The following is a 12,092-nucleotide window of genomic DNA, read 5'->3' on the forward strand; positions in this document are numbered from 1 at the left end:
CGAAGGCAGTGGCTTAACTGACTGAGCCACCCAGGCATCCCTCCCAACTTCTCCCAGCAAAGTTTTCTTTGTTTTCTGGGCTTCCACAACCTCTTTAAGGAGTTTCAGGTAGTCTTTATTAAATTATGTCTTAATTTATTGGATGCACTCTTAGATTCTTTATGGAGCTAATATCAATAAATGCTTTATGAATAAATGATTAAGTCTTCCTGGGGTTTGCCCCCACAAGATTCCAATATTCCCTTTGATGTTGACTCTTGGGCTCAGAAAGTTACCGATTATTCTGCCCTGATGGTGTGAGGCTTGATGAAGAGCCCAGAAAAGTGTGCTTATCCTTGGCCACAGCAGACATCACAAATCAATTAGAACCTTCATTTCCCTGAACCAAGTGTTTTGGGCTGTATTCTCTGTCTCACTGAGAGAGGGAGTGGGGCTATAGGATTCTGATTAGGGATCAACACTGTGGCAGTAGGGGAAGGAAACAGGATCAGACAGAGGTAGAAATGGCTTGTGTTACAGGCCTGATAAAGCCTCAAGGCTCCTGAAAGCTCTGGAGCATAGGCCCATCAGAGGTGTTTCACTATCAGCCAAAATGGCTGGACCTTCATATCCTTACCACGATTAACCATGCCTTGGCCAGGGCATGACCTTGGTTGGAGTGATTCTCTGCAGCTGAGGCAGACTCTGCAGCAGCTAGATGCTGGAAGCTGTCTGTTGATGGCTCTCCCAGCAGCTGGGTCCCGAAGTTCTTTCTTTGAAGAGTGATCTGAATGGTGCATCTCATGTCTACCACACCCAGTGGTGACATTGGGTTTCTTTGCATGGTACTCTAAATAGATCAATTGGTTAGAGCTGGCAGGTAAGATGACATTAGTATGGCTGTCCCCACCCTCAAAATTTTAGATCCCAATCTCTGAGGTATTTTCCTGTTTGAACATTCAAAAATGTATCCATTTTCCAGAGTTTCTGAACTAGGGACAAAATGACTGAATTTAAAATTCAAAAGTGCTATTAATATTGAAACAACTACTATGCCAATAAAACAGCACTTTCAACAGTTTTAAAATTTTTAATTAAGTCTTTTCCATCAGGCAGGAACTGAGACAGCTCTTTCTTTCCTCTCTATCCAGGAGATCTGGGGAGAAATTAACCCTCATTTTCTAATGTGAGTTCTACTGCCTGCCTGTTGGCTCGCTATCTTCCCCTCCTCCCCTGATCTTGCTTTCTCTCAGGCCTTATGGCCTCTTTCCCTCTCCCTCTCTCTCCCTCTGATTTCTTCCCTTTCTTTTCTTCTCTCTCCCTCTGAGGTTTTAGTCAAAATTAATCAAACTTGACCATTGTGGACCTGAGGTCCTGATCCATATCTTTGTCCTAGAAAATATTCTGCAAAAATAGTCTCAGATTAAATTTTTATGAGGGAAATTTGGAGGAAAAGAAAACAGTGAAAACCTGATTTTGTCTTTCATTTTATTTGGATTTTAGGCTAGAAAATACATTCCACACTCTGAAATACCACAAGTATGTCAAATAGCTGTAGGTACCAGGGGATATGTTATAACCTGTCCTTGACAAACGATAACCAGTTCCATTCTGGTCAGTGATGAGTTTCCATTAATGGGCTTCCTTATCCCTCTAAAGGGAGTTAGGGAGTTTGGTGAGTGCGTTTATCTGGACAAGGGCAGATGTGTGTAACCTAATAGTGCTTTGCTGTAGTTGTCACAGCGAACTCCCAGTTTAAATGTCAGTATCTACTGAAATGGAGTTGAAAATACTTATAGTGCTGAATCACACTTTAAAAATTCCTGGGTTTGTGGTTGCATTTAACTATGATTCATCAGTTACTGGGACATTTCTTCTTGCTCCATGATAGATGGGGGGGTGGGGGGGTGGGGTAGGGACAGAGTCCAGCCTTCTGTTTATTCTTATCTGTATGAAGTACTACATTTTGAAAGTGTTTAGTTTTATTACATGATATTGCCTTTAAGAATTTTCTTATAGCATCAAGTAGTAATATTTTGGCATGAATAAAGTATGTGTGCCCAGGTAAATGATTAAATATGCACATTTTCCCCAAGTACCTGACCTTCTAAGAGGTCAAGTCCCACAGAAAGCATTTGGGTTTTGCTTATCAGAGATGAAAGATAAAATGAAATAGGAAGAAAAAATGATAAGGGAATAAATACATTTAAAAAAAATTTAATTGGGAATAAATACTTTTATGTAACAAATAACTTGGGGTACAAGGGTGGGAATAAAAGGGTCTAGGATCTGGCAGAGAGAGAAGAAGAGTACAACGGGCAGATGAAGTTTGAACAGCTACTATTAGAGGTGGAACTTTGGCAAAAGGGAGGGGTCTATAAAGGATTTTTCAGAATATTTGTCATTATTTATAGATTTATAGATTATCCACCTGGGGAAAGTAAAGAATATTTCAGTCAAGGCCATAAAAACTCAGTAGCTTAAAGTGGGGGTCAGCAGACCATTTTTGTCCCAGGAGCCAAATCCAACCTGCCACTTTTTTTTAAACAGCCAGTAAGTTAAGAATGGTTTTTATATATTTAAATAGTTGAGGAAAAAATAAAAATAAAAATAATATCCTGTGCATGTGAAAATTTTATGACTTTCAAATTTTGGTGTCCATGAATACACAGCCACACTCATTTATGAATTGTCTATGGTTGCTTTTGCACTATAGACAACCAGATCACATGGCCCACAACACCTCAAATATTTATAATCTGGCCCTTTAAAGAAAAAGTTTGCCAACCACTACCCTAAAACAACCTCTGAAATTCTCAATATAACCCTACCATAGAAAAATGTTTCAGTATTTATAACTATGGTCACTCATTATTATTTAAAACACATAAATAGTGTGATATGAAAAATGCAGAATAACATAGTTCAGGGAATTCCTGAAAAGTTGCCTAAATTCTAGTTTTTCATTAATGAATCTCAAGGATGAATACTTATTAGAAATTTGGAAACATTAGCCAACAGCAAAAATAAGACACTTTCGATTGTAGGATGTATTTCAATTTCAGTGATGTTAAAATGTGAAAAAAAAAATGTGGGTCTTAGAATCAAGGAAATGCAGTATTAAATAAAGACACTATATTAAAAGATAATCTCTCTCACTATCCTTCTAGGTCTAAAATATTCAGTGAGCTTATGGTTTAAAATTTTCTAGGAAGTAGAGCACACTAATAATTGCCCAGAATGTTAATTAGTCATGTTTCTTTTTTCTTCAACTTCCTCTAGTCTTATCCTGATAGATTTTTCCGTTTTGTTTTTTGTTTTTTGTTTTTTTTCAGGTTTCATTTGTCTCTTCTGCTTTAAGTAAATTGTACCAAATTTTCTAATTTTCATAGTGTTCAATGTTATTGTTTTGAACTGTTTCATAAGTACATACTATCTTCATCAGAAAAATAAATTTACCGGATTTTTAATGTAAATATTTTATTGCAGAATGTAAAGATATTCTGTAGAATGTAAATAATTTCTAAGAATACACTTTTTTCATTTTAATTTTTCCTCCAAACAGCAGATGGTATAAAATGAAGCATCCAAAATACTTTTTTTGTCTGCTTACTTTTTTAAATACAATGGTAACATTAGCGCTAAAAGAAGGGTAAGGGATAACAGGGATAGTGATAAACATGAAATGTTTTTGGCCTTCCCTAAATGTCCTCTATAGTAATATTCTCAGAGAAGAGATTCTTTTCAAGAATTTTCTGAGGGTTGGGTGGTAGTGAGCTTTGGGATCACTCCAGATTGTAATAGTATTTCAAAAGCTTATCATTCCTTCAGAGTTTTTGCTCGTCCTGTTTTACTTTTTACTATAATCTCAACCTTACGAATTAGGGAAACATAAACTTACACAGCAGAGACGAAGTACAAATACATGTAACTAAATAGTATTTAAGACCTTCATGTCTCTAATACTTCACTTTCCATTAGGGAACCAAAATCCAAAAATGGTTTTGCTGACACAAGATTGTTGATTTTAGTAATTGCCAGTCCCAGAATTTAATCCCAGTCCTGTCCTTCGCTCTCCTTTGTAGTTATAGGACAAGTCACTTACACTCAGTTGTCCCTCCCTTAAGGAGGGAGAGAACTACATCTGAGGAGTTCTGTGAGATTTCCTGGTTAATATCTACAAAGTGCTTCGGCAATTAGAGGGATTGTCAAATTGACAATTACTATTAGGGAGAGCAGCACAGTTAAGGGGTCTAACTGGAAGATTGGCAGCCTGCAAAATTTTAGGTTGGTCGCAAGAGTTATTATTAGAGAATGGCTGCTTTCTAAAAATGTATATTTAAATATTAACAACATTTGAGGAGCAAATACTCCCAGAGATAAACATATGCTTTGAATCCACAATTACTTATGCATCTTCCCTCTGCCTCCTCCATGTCCATGTTTTTAAAATTCTGTAGGTGAAGGACTGAGGTTCAGTCTGAAGGTCATTGAAGTGGCTGTGATTTTATTAGTATGCTCATTGAATGTGCTATAGAAATGTAATTTAAGGCATTAATATGCACACACTAAATAAAACCACACAGGCTGTGGGAAAGTTATTTATGATGCTGGAATTTCACCAGTTATGGAAATAAATAATATAATGTGTGTATCTCTGGAAACAATGTAAATTCAGCTAACTCAACAGAAGCAGTAAAAGAAATCCAAACAATTCTGTAGTTCTATGAGGAGGGTAATTTCACTGAGGACAGCTTTCCATAATTTTACTCTTGTAGATAGCAAATAATTTTCCTTATTCTTTATTTTATTACTATTTTGAATTGCACTTCTTGTTGGAGTTTCACCTTTTACTAATAATTCTTCAAGAAATGTATTTCCACTGTTTCTCATATGGCAGTTACTGCTGGCAGTACCTAGTTGAAACCAACAGAATTACAACTCTCTTCAATATCCCTATATGACATGGGTAATATTTCAGTTTAATCCAGGGGCATGAATTGAGCCAGGAACAACCATTTCAATTTCTACTGCAGTTTGTTTAGGCTTACCTTGGACTAGCTAACATACCCTCTCTCGGTGAACCATATTAAATTGCTTACAGAGACCTGCTCAGGAAGCAAAAGGCATGGCTTTACTATTCTCATGACATGCTTTTGCCTAATAATCATGAAAGCTATAAAAAGAAATCCACCATAAATGCCCCCCAAAATCTCCTTACTGCTGCCCAATAACCAAGTTCCAGTAAGAGAGTTAAACAGCTATTAAGATTACTTCACTTCTATATAACATAGCATCATTACTTAAAAACCAGTAGATCTTATCTGTAGTAATAGACCAGTCCTATTTCCCTATATCCTTGTTCATAACAATATGACCATGCTACATACTTACCAAGTAAAGACTGAATGTGCAATGATTCATCCATATTCTCCATAGTTCTGGAATTAAGGTCATGAGTTTACAAATGACTGGCAGGTTAAAGGAATTATTTATAGCCACGGAAGAAAATAGGTTGAGTGCCCAATGCAAAGGTCTTAAATAAAAGGGGGACATGTACTTTACAAATCCGATTTATTTTCCCTTAAACTATCTGAATGCACCTATTTGAAAACCAACCATTGGTAAGGATATTGTCAATGAACTGAAACAATAAATTTTGCTGCGACTAACACACAGTAGGAACATGGTAAATGTCGGTCAAGTGAATTAATGAAAGCATATGGTTATGACCCTTTCCTTTCAGCTGGAGATAAATATGCACCACCACATACAAAAGTGATTAAAGAATTTTATAAATTGTCCTGATTCTCAAGAAATTAAGGTTTCAAAGTGCTTTATGGTTAACAATCAGAATAGTTGTTCTATCTATTGCTCAATAAACCTTGTTTGTCCTTGGCAGTGTGATGAGTGGAAAAAGCACAAGTGAACCCAAGGCTGGAATTCTAGTCCTGGCTTTTCCACTTATCAGCTTTGGGTAAAGGACAAAAAGACTTCAAAAATCTGTGCACTGGATGTCCCTGTGCATAACAAGGAACTATGAATTATTTGATAGTATAACCTGTTCTAATTTCTGTGGATCCATGTTGCCAGCATGATCTGCTAACTTGCATAATATAGAAAAATGTATTTTGATTATTTCTTGTTAATTCTTTCATATCAGCTGATACCTATTAATACTTCATCACCATTGACCAGATTTGAACCATGAACCAATTGCTGATTTATTGAGTAGACATCATGTAACAAAGCACCAGCCTGTTAGCTACTCCTTTTAATTCTTAAAACACCTATTCCTGTGTCTTCCTATGTTTTCATCATTTGTGTGCATGACATGCCACAGTTTGGTCATGGGTACAGTATGCGGAAAAAGAAAATTTGCTTTCTTTTTCTCCCTGACAACATAGCAGTGGAACAAACAAGAGGAAATCCTTGGTTATCACTCAGTAATGCTGTACAACATTGAAAGTTTTATATATTTGTTATACTGAAATGCGTGCTGGTTTCAAGGAAGTCAAACTCTTCACTGTTCTGAATTTTCTATTCCGTGGCACAAATCAGTGTGTGGAAGCTTCATGATTCCCTGAAGGGTTTTTAGTACGTTGGCAGTGCCACTTCTTTATACTTAAAACCTCTTGGGGAAAAACTACTAGATGTATCATCTGCTTAGTTCTGCTCTCTTCTCTTCTTCAACTACTGCTCTCTGCTCCCAATTCTGCATTAGCAGGAATATCTCTTAAACAGATGTCTTCTTCGTTTTCTGTATAATAATAGCCAAAGACACTCCTTGGGTCTGTTGCGCTTAACAGACTGACAGGTCTTTAAGCCTATATTAAATTTGTCCTAAAACCTTTTCTTGTGAGTCTATATAATCAGTTTTCAAGGCACTTCCTTAATTTTTATAAATGCAAACAAACAAATAAACAATAAAAACAAAAACAAATCCCCACATTAACTACATAACATGAAAATTAAGTATGGTTTTGGATTTACAATGCTTTCATTGGGTTTTAATTTGTCAGGAGGATGCATAATAGTATTAAAAGCAGATTTCACTTTCTAATTATTTTATAGAGATTAGTATTTAAATAAATTCATACTTCCCATTAGTTATCAACTGAAGTTACTGTGACCTGGGAATTTAATTCAAATCAACAAATTTTATTGCGGTCTTGCTAAATGCAAAGTACTGCCATAGGCACTCATGAAGAATTGACTAAAACTTTGTCTTCTCGATGCTTTTAGTGTGGTAAGAACGATATACTGAGTTCGCTCGCAAGTTGACTAGACTCAAATAAGAGCCAGAAAAGGAGTAGAAATATTAAATTCAAAGGCGTGATAGAACATCTAGTTAAGAGCTTCTAGAAAGTTGATTTTTGAGGTGGGCTTTGAGAAATGGAAAGGATTTTAACAAATGAAGATGAATCGTCATTTAAAATCATCTAAAAGGAAGAAATACACCAAACAAATGCACTCAGGCTGAAATATGTGAGGCACGTTTGGAGAACAAGTTGCTAATCTGGTTGGACTATATATCAGGTTTGTCTAGGCAAGTAATGACAACTGAAACCAAAAGCTGCATTGGGCCAGATTATCTTTTCCAATGTTCTAAATGTTACTGTGTGATGTGGTATCATTTGGTTATATATTGACCCAGGCTTATACATAAAAATTTCATCAAATCCATAGAAACAAGGACCAGTGTTAGATATACTTTTTATAATTTCCTGGATAATACTCCTTCTTATGTAGTTAATCCTATAAAAATAAACGTATTGATCATTAGGAATAGAAATTTTGCACAATTCATAATAGGGAACTCATCAGAAATGACGAATGAGGTTTCAGGACCTTAAAGTCTTATTAAACAAAGCTAAAAATAACATAGCAGATTCTAGATTAAATTAACCATGACGGATTGAATCTGCAGATTCTCTCCACATCATCACATAATCATCCTAGCACGATCGTAAAGAAAAAAATGTATAAAATCAAATGAGAAAGTGAATAAGAGAAAAGACAACAGCCAGTAAGAAATGCCAACAATGTTTCAGAAGATGAGAAGCAGCTGTATGGCTACTCACTGAATGTGATTTGAGTTTGTTATGGTTTCTTCAGTGACTGGTAGGGGAAAGAAATAAAGGAGGGGGAAGAGGAAATCAAAAGAAGCAAACTGATTCATGCCACTAGCATCATAAGGCTTATGAATTAGGGATGTTAGGTATCTCTACAGCTGGGAAAGTAATGATTAAGGCAAATAGAAGGAACCCAGATTGCTTCCCTTAGGCCCACAGCCAGATGAATGTCTCTCCCCAGCAGAATAGTTACTGAGATTCATTCTATCTATCTATCTATCTATCTATCTATCTATCTATCTATCTATTAAGGGCTGAATTGTATCCCCTCAAAATCCATGTGTTTAATCCAGTATGACTTGTATCTTTATAAGAGAAGGAAATTAAGACATAGATACACAGAGAGAAAAGGACCATCTGAGGAAATAGCAAGACAGAGGCCATCTGCAAGCCAAGAAGAGAAGCCTCAGAAGAAATTAAGCGTGCAATACCTTGACTTTGGACTTCTGGCCTCCAGAACTGTGAGAAAATTAATTTCTGCTGTTAAGCCACTCAGTCTGTGGTGTTTGGTATGGCAGTTCTAGAAAAATAATACCTTATCTATCTATCTAACTAGTTCATGATAATTCCTAAGAAGGAATATAACACAAGGCAATTGAGAATAACTGCTTTGCCACAGAAGTGGGTGTGAGAGAAGGATCTTTTTATTTAGTATGATCAGGGAATAACCTCTCCTAGGAAATAACATTTAAGGTAAGATGTGAAAGGTGAGCAGAAGCCAGTCATGCAAATATTTGAAGGAGCATTTTTCAGGCAAAAGGAAGTTAAAACACAAAGTTCCTCGGGTATAAAGGAGCAGGGCTGGTTGGGTCTAAACAGCTTGGCTAGAGTACAGTAACCAAGAAGGGTGGTAGAATGAGGTAGGTTTGGGGATGTAAGCAAGGGTTACAATATAATCTCATGCTTATGATACATTTTTCACTTTTGCCTAAAGTATAGTGGGTCTACATCATGGTCTGTAAACTATGAAAAATATGAAATTTTATTTACTTTTCTAAGTCTGCTTAAATTCATCTCCCAGTCCTCATCCTACCAGACTGACTGGAATTTCACCTCATTTGTTATTGCTCCTACCCTTACACCCACTCAAAGTGTTATGTAAAGGTTCTAGCGGCTTGGGCAACACTGATGCCTCAGGAAGTCTCCTTCAGTTAGTGGCCATTATTCAGCAGGAATTAATGCTGAAATACACGTTATCGCAGTCCTCAAGGTTTCTTGGGATTTGAAGGCTCAGGGGCTTTCTTGCCCAGCCTAAAGTGTGTGAAACTTTAATGAAGCTGGCGGATCTTGGGCCTTAGGTCTAGGCTCCAGCAGTGGCCACAATTTCATCCCTTCTGAGGCTATGCCCCTTCTGACATCACAGTCATGAGCACTGAGCAAGACCCTGCTACCAATAGGACCCACAAAATCTATTCTTTCACCATACTGAGATAGGAAAATAGCTCTTCTCCTTGCCCACATCCTCTTTCTTCCAAACTTTCTTGGAGCATCCCTTTTTCTCTCCTTCCTTACATAATCTTTTCAAGAGTGTAAGCTTCACAAAGGAGAGAAAGAGCTAGTACCTTCCAGCAACTTCTAACCTGCATCCTGCAAATGCCCCTGAAGATTGATATACAAAGAGCCTGGCGATCCAGCAATATTTATAGTAGCCAAGACATGGAAGCAACCAAGTGTCCATCAATGAATGAGAATAAAGTAGTTGTAATATATATATATATATATATATATATATATATATCAATGGAATATTATTCAGTGGAATATTGAATGGAATATTATTCAGCCATAATGGAATATTATTGCAATGGAATGGAATATTATTCCATTGTAATGATGCAATGGAATATTATTCAGCCATAAAATATGAGGGAAATGCACCATTTGTGGTAACATGGATGGACCTTGTGGGTGTTATGCTAAGTGAAATAAACCAGAGAGGGGCGCCTGGGTGGCTCAGTGGGTTAAGCCACTGCCTTCGGCTCAGGTCATGATCTCAGGGTCCTGGGATCGAGTCCCGCATCAGGCTCTCTGCTCAGCAGGGAGCCTGCTTCCCTCCCTCTCTCTCTGCCTGCCTCTCTGTCTACTTGTGATCTCTCTCTGTCAAATAAATAAAATCTTTAAAAAAAAAAAAAAAAAAGAAAGAAAGAAACCAGAGAAAGACAAATACTGTATGATCTCACTTACAGTGGAATCTAAAAAACAAAACAGAAAAAACCCCAAACTCATAGAAAAAGAGATCAGATTTGTGGTTACCAGAGAAGGAGAGGAGGATGGGGCAATTGGAAAAAGGTGGTCAAAAGGTACAAGCTTTCAGTTATAAGATAAATAAGTACTAAGGAGGCAATGTATATTATGACTGTGGAGGCCGAGAAAATTAAGGCCATCCCACTTCAAGTTTAGCTGATGTGGGAAACAGAGGCAGAAGAAAATCATTAAAATTCCTCACCTACTGACAAGCCCTTGAAACAGAGTGGCTCTGCCCTTGGGACTCAACTGCCCTCACCTTGAGGTTTTGCTAAGGACAATCCTAGCTTGACCGACCCCCTACCCCAACAGGTCCGACCAGGATCCTGTAAGTCTACTTTAACAATTCCTTTATCTCTAAACCTCTAAGATAGTGTCAGCAATCATTCCCAAGTATATGGCCCACTGATACACATCTAAAGGGTCTCATGAGAAGATTTTTATTACTGGTAATAAATAACCTTTATCCCAACAATAGCTAGCCCCTCAAGGTCCTGGAGACCTTGCTTCCAAAAATCCTTGGAGACTTACATCATCCATAATCCCCTTTGTCCTCACCCACAACTGAGTCCACCCCTACTCTGTCTTTAAAAACTCTAACTGTAATCTGGTTCGGGGTCCAAGTCCCTACTCCGCTATGTTGGGTATACTTGGGCCCAAGCTTAAACTTGTCAAATAAACCCTCGTGTGATCACATCTGTGCTTGGCTCCTTGGTGGTCTCTCAGACGTGAAAACTTGGGCATAACAATGACAGCTACAGTTAACCACTGGGGTATGTACCTAGAGAAGGTGTTCAGAGAGTAAACCCTAAGAGTTCTCATGGCAAGGAGAAAATAACTTGTTTCTTTTTTATTCCCCCATTTCTTTTTATCATATCTATATCAGATGATGGATGTTAACTAAACTTATTGTGGTAATCAGGTCACACTATATGTAAGTCAAACCTTTATGCTATATGCCTGAAATTCGACAGTGATATATGTCAATGATATCTCAGTAAAGTTGGGAAAACAATAGAAGAGTGGAAAATAACAAAAACAACAACAAAAAGTCTGGCTATCCATGTGAAATGAGGAAAGAAGCTGTTGAAGAACAACCCCAAATCACAAATTAACATCTCAACTATTTTGTCTCACTAGCTTGAGTGAACTTTTGTTCCTTGCAAACAATAACAACATTTAACTAATGGAAACATCAGGCATTCTCCTGAGAGCTTATAGTGTTTATAAAATCTACTACTTTGGCTTAAAATCGCTAAACCCCTTTTTCTCACCATTCCCTCTACTCCAACATATGCTGACTTTCTGGGTAACAGATCCTTTGGCATGTCTAGAAGTTTTAGTACAGTACTCTGCTGATGTAGTTACCCATCTTGTCTCTTGGGAACTGGTGGCTATTGGCGCTGACTAAATCAAACCCTCCTAACTTTTCTTCCTACAGAATTTGGACTTTGGTTAAGTATCTTTTCAAAAAATAGGAACCCATGAGCCATACAAAATCAAGAACTTCAAACCACTGAAGAGTTAACAAGATAAAACACCATAAGAAAAGAGCTATTCTAATTTGGAAAAGTCTCCCCAATGAAATAGGTTGCATTCTTCTCTCGGTAATCTGAAATCGGTCTTCGTGCAGAGTTTACAGAAGTCATACTCTCCAGACAGTCCTTGAAGTGGGGAAAGCTTTTATTTTAAGGCTAAAAAAGATGGATTTTCTAAATTGTCATAGGTTGCGGT

Source organism: Lutra lutra, chromosome 4 (assembly GCF_902655055.1).
Source record: "Lutra lutra chromosome 4, mLutLut1.2, whole genome shotgun sequence".
NCBI classification, from domain to species: Eukaryota; Metazoa; Chordata; class Mammalia; order Carnivora; family Mustelidae; genus Lutra; species Lutra lutra.